The sequence below is a fragment of the Salvelinus sp. IW2-2015 genome, unplaced genomic scaffold, assembly GCF_002910315.2.
Source record: "Salvelinus sp. IW2-2015 unplaced genomic scaffold, ASM291031v2 Un_scaffold1385, whole genome shotgun sequence".
NCBI lineage: Eukaryota > Metazoa > Chordata > Actinopteri > Salmoniformes > Salmonidae > Salvelinus > Salvelinus sp. IW2-2015.
The window spans coordinates 206,958-225,040 of NW_019942875.1; the positions used below are offsets into that span (position 1 = coordinate 206,958).

An 18,083-nucleotide genomic window follows, 5' to 3' on the forward strand; every position below is an offset into this window, starting at 1 on the left:
ACCAAGTGAAGGGATTTCCTTTCTAATTAGTGACCTAGACGACCAAGTGAGGAGAGTTCCTTTCTAATTAGTGACCTTAATTCATCAATCAAGTACAAGGGTGGAGCGAAACCCCGCAGACACTCGGCCCTCTGTGGAATGAGTTTGACACGTGATATAGGACAATTCCTCCAAGTGTAGAGGATAAAAACAATCACTTTAATGTTATTGATGGTCAGTTCTTGCATCCATAACTATGAATTTGAGTGGTAACATTTTCCCASCCTCATCCCTCAGCTGTTTACCAAAAAAGGTGATCGTTTCGTTGGGGTGATCACTTCGTTGGGGTGGCCGCTTTGTTGCTGGAATCCCCAGATTGCTTCTTTAAAGTAAAATAATTTAATGCTATGAATAAGCTGAGAACGGGAGACCTGATTCCCAAGGCAATTTAAATAGCAAATTCTCGTTTGAACGACTTAGTAGAAAAATACATWAAAATTAGATACTAAGTCGTTCAAACGAGACACTAAGTAGTTGGAACGACTTAATTGTGATTTTTTTCTTAATTATGCCTGATTTGTTATTGCAGCTTCTCAGACTGTCATGTTGCTGCAGCCATTCCTTCACTGATTCCATCCATTGATATGATCATTCATTGACAGTAAAGCCTAAAGAAGGGCTGCTTTTGAATGTCTGGGCGTATAAATTGGCGAATGTAGAAGGAGCAGCAGAGCGTATTTCGAGTGGATTAAATAAAAAATGGTGTCGGCCTTCTCTCCCACTCCAATATCGCTCTGGTACAAGCGCTAGCTCTCTCTAGCACTATTTAGATTTTCTATTAACTATTCGGTTGTAAAAATAAAATAAAATAGTCTCATTTTAACAATTTTTTTTACGAAGTCGTTTCAAATGACATACTAAGTCGTTTGAACGAGCAATCCAACGGTGTTTTGTTTTTCTTCTCCAAAGTCACAAAAGTGTAAATGTAGGCGTACATGTGTTAGCTGAGTAATGAGTCCACAGTCACAAAAGTGTAAATGTAGGCGTACATGTGTTAGCTGAGTAATGAGTCCACAGTCACAAAAGTGTAAATGTAGGCGTACATGCGTACATGTGTTAGCTGAGTAATGAGTCCACAGTCACAAAAGAGAGTATGTAGGCCGACACGTTTTTAATCAAAGTTAAACATTTTCACCATGAAAATCATATTTTATGCAACACGGGAAAATGATGTAAGACATTGGTCTTGTTTATTCAGCAACTTCTTTGCCCTGTAAGGAAGACAGAAAGAAAATAATGGATGAGTATTAATAATGAACATGCAAAATATATGAATATCTGTACAGTTAGAAATAATGTAATGAATGAAGCATTAAATGCTCAGTGCTGAGCTTTGATTTTCAATATTGAAGTACCGTCTTAGTTTGAATTCATCTATTTTTACCTGAAATGTGCTTCTTAGAGATCTTAAATACATTTTAACGTGTGTAAAAGGTCAGTATTGACCTCTGAGAAGACTATATCATAGGTGGTGTTGATGTGGCCATATCTMAACATGAGTCAGGTATAGGTTTAGCAGCAGCTCCGTACCTTTCCAGTGTCGCGGGRCTTGGCTCTGAGCTTGTTGACTTGAGACTCAGCGATGTCAGCACGCTCCTCAGCCTCCTCCAGCTCATGCTGAACCTTCCTGAACTTAGACATGTGGCCGTTGGCTTGTTCCTCCTGGGTGAGGAAAAGAGAAGGAGAGTGTAAAATCAGCATTCAAAGTTTGAAGCTTCAAGTAGCAAATTAATATATTTTTTTCTTAAAGTACTCTTTTCGTTGACATATTTAGGATAGATGATCCAGCAGAGAGAATGAGTGGTGAAATGGGGGATCAAACCACTGCCTTCAGGGCATTCAGTGTCTATCATAAGRATTCACACTCACAATCTTCACATTTTGTGTTGCAAAATCAGATTAAAATGGATTTAAATTAGTTTTTTGTCAACAATCTACAAAACATACTCTGTAAAATCAAAGTAGAAGAACAATTTAAAAAAACATTTGTATTAATAAAAAATAAAACACTATATCAGGACTAGATAGGTATTCACCCACCAAGGTCAATACATGTTATAAACCTCTTTAGCAGTGTCTTTATGGGTAAATCTCTGGATTGTGCAATATTTTCATAATTCTTCAAGATCTGTCGATTTGGATGTTGATCATTGCTAGACAGACATTTTTAAGTCTCGCCATAATTTTTCAAGCAGATATAAGTCAAAATCCTTCTCGTTAGCTACCCACAGTTAATACTGAGCCACAGATAGCCAAGCGGTTAAGAGCGTACGGCCAGTAATCGAAAGGTTGCTGGTTTGAAACCCCCCTAGACGACTAGGTGAGAGTCTGTCAGTGTTCCCTTGAGCAAGGCACCTAACCCTAATTGCTCTGGATGAGTGTGTCTGTTTAAAGAATGTGTTTGGTGCGAGTAGTTGTATTTGTCTGTAAGCTATTTTATCTTCATTACAGGCTGTAAAAAATGTTTTTTAGTTGAGTGTATCAACCAACAGGTCCGGAACGATTCACTCGTTTTTTTGTTTTGCTTTTGTAGCCTCTTTTAGCGACCAATATGGCTGTAAGCAGAAGCCTTGCTTTGGCGTTTCTGTTTACTCTACAAGTCAAAGTTTATCCTCCACTCCCGTTCCACCTACACCCGAAAGAAGTGGATGGCGCATTGGATGGAAATCTTCCCATTCACAGTGTGAATTTCGGCCTTGAACAACTTTAGCGACACCTGATATCACAGTTCCTCATTTCCTTTCGTTTCTTTACTAGGCCACTCCGGAACGTTCACTGTCTTCTTGGTAAGAAACTCCAGTGTAGATATGTCCTTGTTTAAGGTTATTGTCAGCTGAAATATTAATTTCTCTCCCAGTGTCTGGTGAAAAGCAGACTGAATCTGTTTTTTCTCTCGGATTTTGTCTGTTTTTTTTCATCCTGAAAAACTCCCCAGTACTTGTCGATGAAAAGCATACCCGTAAAATGTTTATTCCTTTGCCATTTTTTTGGACCTATCTACCAATCAGTGCTCTTCTTTGTGAGGCATTGGTTAAAGCCTAAACTAAACTGTATGGATATTAAGTTTTGTAATGTCTACAAGGGGAAAAAATATGTTTATCAATGTATAATGACTAAGTATGTGACTCACCGCCTCCTCAGCCTGCCTCTTGTAGGCCTTGACTTTCATCTGCAGCTTATCTACCAGGTCCTGAAGTCTGGCAACGTTCTTCTTATCCTCCTCGGTCTGTGGGACAAGATCAAAGAATCAATGAACCATAGTTTTAAACACAAACCTGTCTGTGTTAGTGTCAAGTTTGGGAAGAAGGTACTTTCTCTTACCTGGTAGGTGAGCTCCTTGACTCTGCGCTCATACTTGCGGACTCCCTTGACTGCATCTACACCTCTTCTCTGCTCAGCCTCCACCTCAGTCTCGAGCTCACGCACCTTTGTGAGAGAAAGTCATTACACAATGCTCCTGTGTATTTGTATGATTAAATACATTTCCAGCAATCAGTCTTTCAATCCACCTTAATCCACCCTGCTGTTAACTCACCCTGGACTCCAGTTTCTGGAGCTGCTTCTTGCCTCCCTTCATGGCCAGGTTCTCAGCCTCATCCAGGCGGTGCTGCAGGTCCTTGACTGTGACCTCCAGGTTCTTCTTCATCCTCTCCAGGTGAGAGCTGGTGTCCTGCTCCTTCTTCAGCTCCTCAGCCATCATGGCCGCCTGAAATCGTAGTTTGTTTAAATTATGCACCAATTGGCACCAATCATAATGTCCCTCTGAGATCTTTGTTGTGGTAAACCATCCCAGCTACCATTGGCCCATGGATACAAATGAAGTGAATGTAATTGAATAGATCATAAGGACTCACGTCAGTGATGGCCTTTTTGGCCTTCTCCTCTGCATTCCTGGCCTCCTGGACAATGTCTTCCACCTCTCCCTGCACCTGCACCAGGTCAGACTCCAGCTTCTTCTTGGAGTTCAGAAGGCTGGTGTTCTGGAGGAGGTAAACCCATTTTTTTGATTCTCAAGAGAACTTTCAAGTGACAAAGCAGAAATGGTATGCCTGGCTGAGTTTCATTAGAAATGGCTTTTGACCCATACCTGGGAGTGCAGCAGTCCAACACGCTCGCTGGCGTCTACCAGCTCAGTCTCAGCCACTTTGCGGCCTCTCTCTGTCTGCTCCAGAGCAACTCTCAGCTCCTCGATTTCAGCCACCATTAGACCGTTCCTGCGCTCCACCATGGCTGCCTGCTCCTTCATATCATCTGCGGCACGAACAGCGTCATCAAGGTGCAATTGGGCATCCTGGGGTTCACAATGARATGGGTTCATTAGGACTTGTGGAAGTAGAGGTGATTGGGTCATTGATATAAATGCTCCTTGGTAAGAATTTCCTCAATATCTCTGCCTTTCTACACTATATTAGTCAACTCTATGTATTTCTCTGTTCTATTCATTTCTACAGATTCACAAACAAATCTCTGCCCAGTCCCTTTACCTTGAGCTGTCCCTGAACGTTCCTCAGCTGTTTCTGGGCCTCAGCGGCCTGCCTGTTGGAGTGGCTCAGCTGGACCTCCATCTCGTTCAGGTCTCCCTCCATCTTCTTCTTCACCCTCAGGGCATCATTCCTGCTCCTGARCTCAGAGTCCAGGGTGCTCTGCATGGAGTCCACCATCCTCTGGCTGTTCCTCTTGATCTGCTCCATTTCCTCGTCCTTCTCAGCCAGCTTCCTGTCCACCTCACCCTTGATCTGYTTCAGCTCCAGCTGCACACGCAGAATCTTGGATTCCTCGTGCTCCAGTGTTCCCTGGACAAAGAGAAGCAGTCAGGCGAATTGTGTTCAATACATTTGGATGTGTATAACACAAGGAATTAAATATATATGACTACAATAAACACCAATACAGGGATCGTGGGACTGTAGCTGGAGTTGCCTAGTGTACCACTTTAATTTTATTGTTTGTATATCATATTTTACATTTGTGTGACTGTCCTTGTCTATCAGTGTTTTGTTACTTGTTGTGTTTTGTGTTTTTTGTGGACCCCAGGAAGAGTAGCTGATGCTTTTGCAAAAGCTCATGGGGATCCAAATGATCACATTAACACTGCTTATCCCATCAAACAGCTGTAGTTTGTACCTCAGCCTCCTCCAGAGCGGTCTGGATCTCAGACTTCTCTGTCTCCACGGTCTTCTTGGCCTTCTCCAGCTCATGGATGCTCTTGCCAGTCTCTCCGATCTGCTCAGTCAGGTCACCAATCTCCTCTGCACACAAACACAGGAGCAGTTTAGACTTGGGAGATTTTCAGTGGGTATTGCCAATACACTGAAGTTGACAGTGAATTATAATAATTATTGGGGCCGAGTTCCCTGCCATCCAGGACCTCTATACCAGCCGGTGTCAGGGAAGGCCCCAAAAAAGTGTCAAAGACTCCAGCCACCCAATTCATAGACTGTTCTCTCTGCTACTTCACGGCAAGCGGTAACGATGCAGCAAGTCAGGAACAGACAGGACCCTGAACAGCTTCTGTTGTTTATGAAGCATGTGATTTGATTTGATTCATGAATTAATCAGCACTTCATAGGGTCTTGCAAATATAATTGCCCCCACTTCTTTGGGTTGTTCAAAGGGATACCAATAATAAGTTTTAAAAAATTGAAATGTTAATTACACTAGTTAGACATGAGCTCAATAGAACTGCTGTCAAATGCTCACGTTGCAGGTTCTTGTTCTCTCTCTTCAGAGTCTCCAGATGATCCAGAGTCTCCTCGTAGGAGTTCTTCATCTTGAAGAGTTCAGTGCTCATAGACCGAACCTCCTTCTGAGCTCCTTCCAGCTCAGCCTGACCCTCCTCATACTTCTGCTTCCACTCTGCCAGAACCTGGGGAATCAATGGGATTTTCATTAGGTCTTGATGAAGAGTTTGGAATCAGAAATATGCTACAATTATGCTACAATAGATCATGTAGCAGACAGAAAATATCACTCTAGGTTGAGGATAATTCATTTTCACCTTGTCAAAGTTCCTCTGCTTCTTGTCGAGGTTGGCGGCCATTGCGTTGGCTCTCTCAACATCAATCATGAGGTCCTCCACCTCTCCCTGCAGCCTCTGTTTGGTCTTCTCCAGGAGGCGCACTTGGAGTTTGTCGCCTCAATGGTCTCCTCAGCCTCCTGCAGACGCTGGGCCAGTTTCTTTCTGTTGGACGACAGAGGGTTTACAAACATTACATCAACGTAACATTTTTTTAGAGCCCCCTACCACTCACTATCCACACCTATATTGAGTTTTGCTGTTCCGTGCGACTCACTTGGACTCCTCCAGCTCTTCTGTGCGCTGGATAGCATCAGTTTCATACTTAGTCCTCCACTGAGCCACCTCACAGTTTGCCTTAGACATGCCACGTTGCAGCTCTGCCTTGGCCTCTTGCTCCTCCTCAAACTGCTCCCTCAGGAGGTCACAGTCATGGCGGGCAGACTGGACACCGTGGGCCAGTGCGTTTTTAGCCTTTGCGAGAGAAAGAGAGAAATACAAAGACTAAGAGAGATAGTAACACAAATGACAGTGGAAGTCTCTGAGGGTGGCCTAGTCACTGTCTATATCAGGGTGGGCAATCATTTTGTCTCGAGGGCCGCATTGGGATTTCAAAATTCCCTTACCTTGACCTCCTCTTCAATCTGCCTCTTCAGCTCCTCAACCTGCTGGGTGAAGGCCTGTTTGCCTCTGGTCAGCTGAGACACCAGGGATTCCTTTTCCTCCAGCTGGCGGCCAAACTCACCTGCAGGGACAAAGGCACATCTTGTTAATAGGGTCTTTGTCTCTAAGATTGAACATGTATTTCAAGTAACTGTCACGCCCTGGCCATAGAAAGGCTTTTATCTCTATTTTGGTTAGGCCAGGGTGTGACTAGGGTGGGCATTCTAGTTTCCTTATTTTCTTTTATGTTTTGTTTTTATGTTTTGGCCGGGTATGGTTCTCAATCAGGGACAGCTGTCTATCGTTGTCTCTGATTGGGAATCATACTTAGACAGCCTGTTTTTCCACCTTAGTTGTGGGTAGTTGTCTGTGTTAGTGGCCTGTATAGCCATAGTCAGCTTCATGCTCGTTTTGTTGGTTCTTGTTTCTGTTGGCGACATTCATAAATAAAAATAAATGTACGCTCACAACGCTGAACCTTGGTCCTGTCATTTCCACCCTGAGGACGATCGTGACAGTAACGTAGGGCAATGAAAGGGTGTTAAATAGTCAGGGTTTGGTAGGTTACTTTCTAAATGTAATCCATTACAGTTACTACTTACCTGTCTAATTGTAATCAGTGACGTAACTTTTGGATTACCCAAATTCAGTAATGTAATCTGATTACTTTACGTTACTTTTGGATTACTTTCCCATTAAGAGGCATTAGAAGCAGACAAAAAGCATCCATCAAACCCATTTGGTGTGTCATCATAGTGGTCTCTGACTATTGGTCAGACTCGCTCAGGTGGAACTAACAAACTTGCGAGAAAACAAAACGAAGTCAATGTGTTTTTTGCCAAACATAATTTCTGAATTTCAAAGTAATCAAATAAGTAATAATCTAGTTTTTCAAAAGTATTAGTAATCTGAATTTAAAAAAAAATCTGATAATGTAACAAATGGCTGTAAAGAGCGATCATTACAGTTTAAGTCAGAACAGTAGAAACTATGTGGACTGGACTACATGGATAAAGCCCCCCAATACATGTTATTGTGTTTTACTGAAGAAAGAATTGGTTTGTTGTTCATTGTTGATGATGGTACCATTTTCTGTCAGGAGTCTGGCCCTCTGTCCACTGATGTCGTTGARCTGGCGAACATTCTCATCATTCTTAGTCTTGATCTCGCTCAGCTGGTCCTCAAGAGTACGGCACATCTTCTCCAGATTGCCCTGTTAGTGAAACATGTTCCATCATTACTMTATYTATGGGACRTCTGTCAACTTCAGTTCACTTGAATGGTAATGTAGTTGACTCTCCTCAACACTGCTTGATCAAAKCATCACTACTCACCTTAGCCTTGGCGACGGCCTCCATGTTGCTGGAGAGGTCATCAATCTCCATCTTGTACTCACTCTTCTCCTTCTCCAGCTTCTGCTTGACGCGCTGCAGGTTGTCGATCTGCTCCCCGAGCTCAGCCACACTGTCGGCCTGCTTCTTGCGCAGAGCGGCGGCTGTGGACTCATGCTGCAAGGTGGACTCTTCAAGATCACGACGCAGCTTCTGGAACTCAGCCTCACGCTTCTTGTTCATCTCAATCTGAGCAGCAGTGGCGCCTCCGGCCTCCTCCAGCCTCTCGCTGATCTCCTCAAGTTCCCTGGAGAGATCGGCTCTCTGCTTCTCAACCTTAGCCCTGGCAGCACGCTCAGCTTCAATTTCCTCCTCCAGCTCCTCAATACGGGCCTAGAACAGTGGGCAGGAGCACGGTTGATGAATACTACAATACATAAAACAATAATAGTATATGTTTTTAAAAATGTGTTCATACAAAACCAGTTACACTAATATATTCAGTAGATGGTGTCCCATGCGGGAACAAAAACCACAACGGTAAGAAACCTCAAACCTCAACCTCATCCAATCTACTGACCCACCAGCAAAAAATGTCTGCTACCAGAATATTATTTTACGAAATGTTTCAGGTGTGTCGTTTCCTGTACTGGAGCTGAGGTCCTGTACTGTACCTGGAGTTCCTTGATCTTCTTCTGTAGCTGAGCTCCCAGAGACTGCTCATCCTCAATCTTACTGAGGAGCTGGGATGTCTCAAACTCCTTCCTAAGAAACACAAACACGTCGATTGCAAAGTTGGTTTCGGTTCGATAGAGTAAAGAGAGAGTATCATGTAAATGCTAATTCATAATTACAAGAATTAGTCAAGAACAACCATTATTGTCAATATGGCAGGTATTGTTTGTTTACTTCTTGATTTTCTCATCAGACTGCTGCTTGTCATTCTCCAGGTCCATTATGGACTCCTGGGCCAGTTTCAGATCTCCCTCCAGCTTTCTCTTGGCTCTCTCAAGGTCCATACGGAGCTTCTTCTCTTGCTCCAGAGAACCCTCAAGCTACAACATAAAAATAGACATGTATTGTTCAAATCTAAACAACTGAAGACAATAACATCTTACATACTATCAWGGCRAAAATGTCAAACTCCACTCACGTCGTCCACTTGCTGTTCCAGCTTGGTCTTGGCCTTGGTCAGAGTGTTGACTTTGTCCTCCTCTGACTGCAGGTCGTCCAGTGTCTGCTGGTGGGCCTCTTGGAGGGCTTTCTTCTCCTTGGTCAGCTTGACAACGCTCTCATCCAAAGACGCCATCTCTTCTGTCAGGTTTTTAACCTGAAAACGACCACAACAAAATGTGTCTTTGTTCACTTCACCACAAAGGGGAGATTTAGTTTCATATGTATTGCATTCATTTAATTCAGAATAGAAATGTGTCAACAAGTACTGTTCTATAGATTCAACACTAGGTGGCAGTGTACTCCATGCCAGTGTACTGAATGGAAGTCATAAACAAGTAGGAGCAGAACATGCAATGAATGTGGGGAGTACCACTATTCTACTATTTTGTGTCTTCATATTTCCTGCACCCACAATGCATCTGGAATTCCATTTCTGTTGAGCTATGTTTTGAGTTGATTATGGTTTGGGTTAGACTGTCTATTGTAAGACACAAGACCTTGTTTTCAGTGGCATGCTTCTCCTTCTCCACTTTGGCCAGGGTGAGCTCCAGGTCATCAATGTCCTTCTTCAGCTCAGAACACTCATCCTCCAGCTTCCTCTTCTTGGCAGTCAACTCAGCATTCATCTCCTCCTCATCCTCCAGCCTCTCTGTCGTCTCTTTGAGTTTGGCCTCCAGCTGGATCTTGCTCTTGATGAGCCCCTCACACCTTTCCTCAGAATCGTTCAGACTCTCTGATTCCTGATTTCAGAACAGGAGAAAAATTTGAGGACTCATGTTGTTTATCAAAATATAGATTTGATTTAGTCATAAAAAGTCTAAACAAATCAATATAAATAATTAAAGAATAAATAAATGTGTGCTCGTTTGTGTATTCATGTGTATGAAAATATGATCTTATGAGGATAATTTCTCACTCACAGATGCAACTTGGAGTGCCAGGTCGTTCTTCTCTTGCAGCATGGACACCATCTTCTCCTCCAACTCCTTCTTCTTGGCCAGAGCCTTGGCCAGGTCTGTCTTCATRTTGTCGAAGTTCTCCTTCATGTTGGCCAGCTCCTTCTCYGTCTCAGCGCTCTTCAGCAGGGGCTTGATCTTGAAGTACACCTTCATCCATGGCCAGGTTTTCACATTCATGAATGAACGGATGTTGTACTGGACGGTGAAGATGGCATCTCTGGTCGACAGAGAGGATAGAGTGGCATGGTGAGTGACATGCTTAAAGCTACATTCTGGGATTTGAAGAATAACCCCCTGCCCCTCCAACACTTTGTGTATACAGCTGAGGAACYGAGCTAAGYAAATGGAACAACTCTTAAAATCATAGACAGAGTTCTAGATGCAAGGACTGACAGGTCATGCTTAAATCAGGAGGCATTTTATGTTATTTAAMAATGAATGGGTAAATATCACCAATATAAATGACAACTGAACAGCTTTGCCAAATCCCAAACTGCAGCACTAATAGAGCATTATAAGACCTACMTTCTCWTTCTGATCAACTCACAGCATTTACAGTATGTGATCATAATGCATTACATACAGCAGGTCCACAGAAAGCTTTGSCAAGATGTCTACTCTTCCTCACCTCCTCTCCATCATCTTGGTGAACTCTTTTCTCATGAGGAATCCACGGCTGAGAGCCTGGACCATGCCGACCAGGCAACGGCCAGCTTCTCATCTCTCATCTCCTCCAGACACCCAGCAGACCGGCTTTGAAGAAACCTGAGACACAGGTAAACATGGCTGAACCACAGATGGTGACAGATAGAAAGGGTTGAATCAAAAAGGGGAACAACACCCTAGATTATTTAACAAAACATTACTTTGCAATGCTAACAAACAAACCATGGGATAGTTGTTTAAAGTTGTAAGTTCTTGCAGAGTTGTAGATGATAAGTACACAGATACAGATAACTGAAGCCATACCACTCTACACAATGCACATGTAATGAGTTGAGTTTTATACTTGTATGAATTTGAAGAAAACATTGTTCAATGTTTTTTCCACCTTTTCATAAGTTTAAAGGTCAAACAGCAGTTGAGCATTAACAAGTTTCCTCCCGCCCCTTTTTCAGTAAAAAGAGAAGGATGGGGCTGGAGATATGTAACCACTCTCAAATAGACAGAGTATGGATGCAGAGACTGACATCCATGCTATTACATGATAGGTTGAACCATGTTTTGAGGCTATACAGTGTTAGTTTACATTTCTTAGTTTACAAACCATTGGGTAAAACAAGCATATACTTTGGGTTCTACAGTTGAACTAAGCTCATGAGGCATTTATAAGTTATATTCTCAAGAATCAATGGGTACAAATCATTAATGTATCATTCAAAAAATGGATGCAACTGCAGATTGACCCTTTAAATGAAGAAGAAGGAATGAAAGGATGGATAAACCAACTGGACAGATGTTGAATGGTTCATGTTTAAATCATCATTGAAGTTGTGTTTGGATGTCAGCTTTTGCTGGGGMTATMTGACTGACCTTGGTGTGTCCAAACTTGTAATCGTCGTGATTTATATCAATGGACCCAAGCAGCTTCTCAGAAGCCTTCTTGTTGTCCATGAACTGGCCCTCGGGGATGACACTGGCATTCAGTACTTTGTACCTGAATGAGGAGACATTGTTATCATATTTCAAGTTGTAATAGGTTGGTTATATTACATAAAAGCTAAGCATATTCTGATGCTGGGAAAACCCTTGGAGAGTTGTGTGTGTGTGTGTGTGTGTGTGTGTGTGTGTGTGTTGTGTGTGTACCTCTGCTTGAAGTCAGCATAGATGATTCTGCTGGGGAAGCCCTTTCTGCAGATCCTGATCCCCTCCAGAACACCATTACACCTGAGCTGGTGGATAACCAGGAAGTTCTCCATCAGACCTGGAAAAACAAACCAAGTCTCTTTAKTACGTATTAACAGATTAAAGGATTGGGCTWGTTAAGGTTACTCATACTCTATAGATAAGATGTAATATTCAAGTCAATATTTCTTGTACCTGGAGTCTTTGACTCGTTGGGGATCAGGCAGCGCACAAAGTGAGGATGAGTGCTCCTCAAYTTGGTCATCAGCTTTTGTAAGTTCTCCTGGAAYAGGYTTACAAACCATGTTCTCAGAAATCATTTATYATAATCAATGCACCTTTTGGAGGACTGAATATAGACATTTCAATAGCTCACCCTGGGAAGCGGGTGGGTGGGAGGGAACGAGTGGCTGGGGCAGGTGGGAGACCGGACCGCGTGGGGGGGGGGGCTGTGGGGCTTGGGGGGGGGGGGCCGGGCGGGGGGGGTGCGGGGGGCTGTGGGTGTGTGTTGGGGGTGTGTATGGCTGTTCAAGGGATGTTGATGAAGTTAAAGGAGGATGGGTGAGAGGGATTGAATGAATGGGCAGATGCGAGAATGGCGGGTGCCGAGTGGAACTGTGGGGGCAAAATAACACCTATTGAATGATAAATTATCCCAGTAATAACCCTGATAAATTGCGATACATTAAAGAATTTAAAGCATTGGTCACCAACAGGTCGATCGGGATTTTGAACGTTTCATGTCTGAAGTAGAGAGCAAATCAACTGCACCGATAGGCCTACCGCTGGCCAATCAGATAGCTCAGAGCACCTTCCTCGTACAGTTTCCTCGAGCAATAGATTGTAAAAAGAAGAATCGGAAGCACAACAAAGTTGCTACTTTGAGATGTAAAAACGATTGAAACCATGACTAGAGAGAGACTCAACGAATACAGCAGAGAGATGCTGTTTAATGAGTTAGTTCATGTTTAAGTTGTTATTCAACACGTTGTCACACTTTTATGAGACATAAAATGTATAACTTTCCCCTACTTCCACTCTAGCTACAACCAGCACTGCGACTGTAATGAATGAGTAAGAGCAAAGTGTTCTGATACGCTTGTGTCTTATTTAATATCGAGGAATATTTCACTATTTCTCTGATCACAGCAGTAACAACATGATTTGGTGCATGAGGCAGAAATAATGCAGTGCGACTTGAGTTTCACCATCAGCTGAAGACTGTGTCACCTATTCTCTTTAGGAGGGAGGGAGAGCGGAGGACAGTGAGTCGGGGGAGAGGCAGCATCACCTCGCTCCCTCCCCTCCCTCAGACTGACATCATCGATCAGGCCATCAGTCCAGTAAAAAAAAAGGAAACTATTATGCTCACTCAGCTGTGGATCACAAGTAATTCGACAAATGATATATTGCCAGTGTGATCATATACCCATTTCTTATATATATATATATAATATATTATATATGTATAATTTCAAAAATGGTCTGAGAAGAATCACATTGGCAGGGCCATTCCAGTATAACCTGTATACAGTGATACTATATTGGGCCTATAGCCTACTGAACAAACCTCATTGCTACAGATCTGTTTTTTAATTGGTGAATGTTGCATAGGCTTGTGTTTTCTAAGTCATGTTAAAAACATCTCAGCAGGATATCTTGGCCTGCATTTTGACTCAGAAAGTGATCTTGACTCTGAAACGGTTGGTGCCACTGCTCTAAAGACAATGTGGGTCTGAGTTGTAACTATCGCTTAATTGAATCTTTTGACTTGATGCGGTCTTACCTCCAGGTGGTGCAGCGGATACAGTGGCACAACAGTTGACTGAGGACTTCCCGTACATCTGAATAACTGAGTCGTTCAGGGGGTCCTTGTTCTTCTCCAGCCAGCCAGTGATGTTGTAGTCCACAGTGCCGGCGTAGTGCACCAGGGAGAAGTGGGCCTGCCTTGCCTTTGGCAGGCTGGGCTTCTCATATGCCTTGGTTTTGCCAAGATGCTGGTCGTTCAGCTTGTTCTTGAAGGTAGTGTCTGAAGCCTTGGGGAACATGCACTCCTCTTCAAGGATGGAGAAGATGCCCAATGGCTTTACAAAAAGAGATGGATATCAAATTAGTGATTTTACATTTAGGATCACATTTATTCCTTTAGCAAACATCATTTTATAGGATATATTCATTAGGGACATGATAGGAAACTTATTGAGTTCTCAACAGTCAGATATGTTGTACCATTATGATAAATATCTATCAATGCGCTCCTATGAGCTTTGCTGTTGCATCCCATTATAATCCTTACAGACAACTGACCTTCTAATAAGCTCAATGCAGGCAGCCAAGTCCATGCCGAAGTCAATGAAGCCCAGACGATTCCCCTTCTTGTACTCCTCTTGTTCCAGGACGAACATGGTGTTGGTTGAAAACGGTTGCAGTTTCTCATTGGTGAAGTTGATGCAGAGCTGCTCCATGCTGTTGTACTGTTGATGGAATTTCAGAAGGGATCATTTCATCATACAAGGCTGTAATCCTTCTCAATCACAACTAATTGTCTTGTTCTGTTCTCAGACTCACATCAAAGATCTCAAATCCGGCAATATCGAGCACACCGATATAGAACTGCCTTGGATTCTTGGTCCCAACATCTCGTTGATACGGATGACCATCCACAAGAACATCCTCTCTATATGGACTTGGCCAAGAGCCATGACTGCATTATAAACCTGCAAAAGATAATACCTCAAATAATACATGAGATATTGACCATGTCCAGTGATAAGGTTGAGAAAAACAACAGAAGTATTTTTAAAAAGCAATGTAATTGTCCCCCAAATAATTCAGATAGTAAGAAAATGTCTGATGCTGTGTTTAACCGCCCTACCTGAGCACAGTCTGTCCCTTGGTCACGTACTCGTTGCCGACCTTCACTCTGGGTAGCACAGACACTTCAACAACTCAGCTGAGTTCAGGCCCAGCAGGTAGCCGATTTTATCAGCCACTGGAGAGAGAACAAACAACGGATCCTTGATTCTGATGTCTTTATAGGTTAAGTTTTCATTCACCCACATCCATTATTCAAATCATTTCTGGAGGTTGGAATTTGGTCTCAAATGTATTTCCTGCCTGACTTTCATGTGCACACCGCCTGTCTTGGTCATTTCCCTGTAAAGGACCAATGAGCACCAACTCGGGAAGTTCATAAGAGCATGTCAAATTGTGTGTCAAATGAAAGCAAGAGTCTATATTTTCTATATATATATATATGTTTACCATTTGCCATCCTGAAAATGAGGAATAGCAAACGCTTTGATTTCTGGTCAAACAGATGGACAAGTTGTCTTGTAAAACAGCTGGCAGGAAAAGCTCATAAAAAGGTATTAGAAATACAACTAATATCAACACTTAGATTTTGTTTTGGAGAAATGTTTCTGCCTTCTGTAAGTTTCAAAAACATTGCCTTGTGCTTTAAAATTCTGTTACCTCATGAGGAGGGAGAACAATGAAACTTTACAGAATTAACAAGTAAAAGTAGACCTACCAATTAGTTAGTGTTTTTACTCATATCAATTTTGTTTATGAATTATTCATCAGTAACAGAATTRCTTGAACGAAATTGAATTGGCTACAATGGGAAATCATAGTAGTCATAAACCACAGTTCGGTTCACAAGTTTGTACAGTACAGTAGAGTACAGTAGTGTATAGTACAGTACAGTAGAGTATAGTTCAGTACAGTAGTGTATAGTACAGTACAGTAGTGTATAGTTCAGTACAGTACAAAGTTGAAAACACAAGTTGAGTACTCTATAATGTACTGTATTGTAATATACTGTATTGTATTGAACTATGCTCTACTTTGCTGTATTGAACTATGCTCTACTTTGCTGTATTGAACTATGCTCTACTCTACTGTACTATAATGTGCTGTACTCTACTGAGCTCTGTGCTGTACTGTGATGTCCAAAGTCATTGTGTTCCCCTAACCCGACCACCTCTCCCCTAATTGGAGTAAACTAATGGACAACAGCACTCAGTCTTCTTATTCCAGCTTATACATACTATATACATTTCATGGATATTTCATGGATAATACTTATCTTTTGTTTGTTTTTAGTCCCATCCTTTAGCTTCCCTCCCATCTATCTCTGAACACCATCCAGTTTCTATTTGACATATATTTTCAACTGTGCTGTGATGCGTCACAAAAGTACTGAACCTTTCTATTCTCAGAGTTTCTAAATATTGTAAATTAAAGATACATTTTTTTGCTAAGAGGATTATTATATTATTGATTTACTATGACTTTTCAAATCACCCAGCAGTGTTATTTGCAGACATCGTTGAATCTTAATTCAGAGCAGATATTTAAGAGTGTTTTTGAAAAAAGTGGGCACAGATAAAACTGAGGGAGATTTTAACTAAATTCTTGTTACCAAACTTTGCATCTGCACAGTTCTTCCTGTAAATGTGTTTTTGTTTGATGTTCAGTGTGAATTGTTGAAAGTGTTCATTGTACATAGAGTTTKATGGTTTGTTAAACTGTAAAATGTATGATTTTTGTTTGTCATACATTTTAAATGAAAATCTCAACACAATTCCTTTAACATGGAATTAACTTCTTACGTGTTGTATTTCTYCGTTGGGGACTGGGAAAGGGACTAATGCTTTCCATATCTTACGTCTATGAGTGGGACTCACCCTCTGTTCCATCTGACTCGGCCTGCTCCTCACGCTGCTTCTGCTTGAATTTCAAGTTGCCATGGTGCATTACAGCTCCTGTCAGCTTGTAGATGGCCATTTTCTCATCGTTAGAGAAGCCCAGGATTGTAATTGCATCCTGGTATTAAAGAGAACAGACAACCAGGTGAAGAACTGAACGGTAGTTTACTCAGTTACAGTACACTACCGTTCTGTGTTCAGTCCAGAACAAATGGGATGGATAGAATTAACTGGCTTCTCTGTTCCACATGATTGCTCTTGGCCAACACACTAGTATATGACAGCACAACAAGAGTTTACACAGTTCCACAGGGCGCATAGAGGCAGTCTCTTGTGGAAGTCTTACAGGTATGTGCCTCAAGGTGAAGTGTGAAGGCATGACGAGGGGCTTGAAGCACATGCCAACAACACAAGGTGCCCAGCTGCTATCAAGCTGGATTTGCGCAATGCATTCAGTGTGTATTGTGGTCCTACCCATTCCATATCAGATATGGTTCACACTTTGTATCACTCACATCGGTGGCATCCAGCTCGACCTTGTCGTCGATGCTGGCCACCTGATCTGACCCTGGCTGATCATGGGGAAGTCGTAAGGGTTGGTGGTGATGAGCGTCATTTCTGTGGACAACGGAGAATGGCTTGTCAGTTAAATCTCTTAATTCTGCTGTCCTATCCTTTACAGTATCTCTCCCTCCTTTACTCAATAGATGGACTCAAGGATACATGCAGTATATAATAAATAGCATCAAAAGGGGGGACTGAGGCTCCTGGACTAGTGCATCAGAGTACATTACTTAATCTTTCCATTGAAAGACATTGAAAGACTGACCCATGTTTAGATGCTTTGTTACGTTGGATGTACTCTATTGTAATAATATTACCAGTGTGGACTATGAACATTTTAATAAGTTCCACAGATGGAGTTGTGAATAATTTCACCTAAACCTGTACTTTGCCTTACCAACTAGCTCAGGTTTGGTGTTGGCATCACTGGTAGAAGATATGGTAGCCTCGCTCAGCGGGCAGCTGGAAGGCCACTCTGGACTTCTCCAGCAGGTCTGAGAGAGAGAGAGAGAGAAGAGAGAGAGAGAGAGAGAGAGGAGAGAGAGAGAGAGAGGAGAGGAGAGAGAGGAGAGAGAGGAAGAGAGAGAGAGAGAAGAGAGAGAGGAAGAGAGAGAGAGAGAGAGAGAAGGAGAGAGAGAGAGAGAGAGAGAGAGAGAGAGAGAGAGAGAGGAGAGAGAGAGAGAGAGAGAGAGAGAGAGAGAGAGAGAAAGGAGAGAGAGAGACGAGAGAGAGAGAGAGAGGAGAAAGAGAGAGAGAGAGAAGAGAATTATGTGAACGT

General features: G+C 42.4%; 1 pseudogene; it reads right to left on the reverse strand.

Moving 5' to 3' along the window:
• Positions 1–1,131: 1,131 nt before the first annotated feature.
• LOC112070667 (myosin heavy chain, fast skeletal muscle-like) overlaps positions 1,132–18,083 on the reverse strand; it is a 26,715-nt pseudogene continuing 9,763 nt past the window's right edge.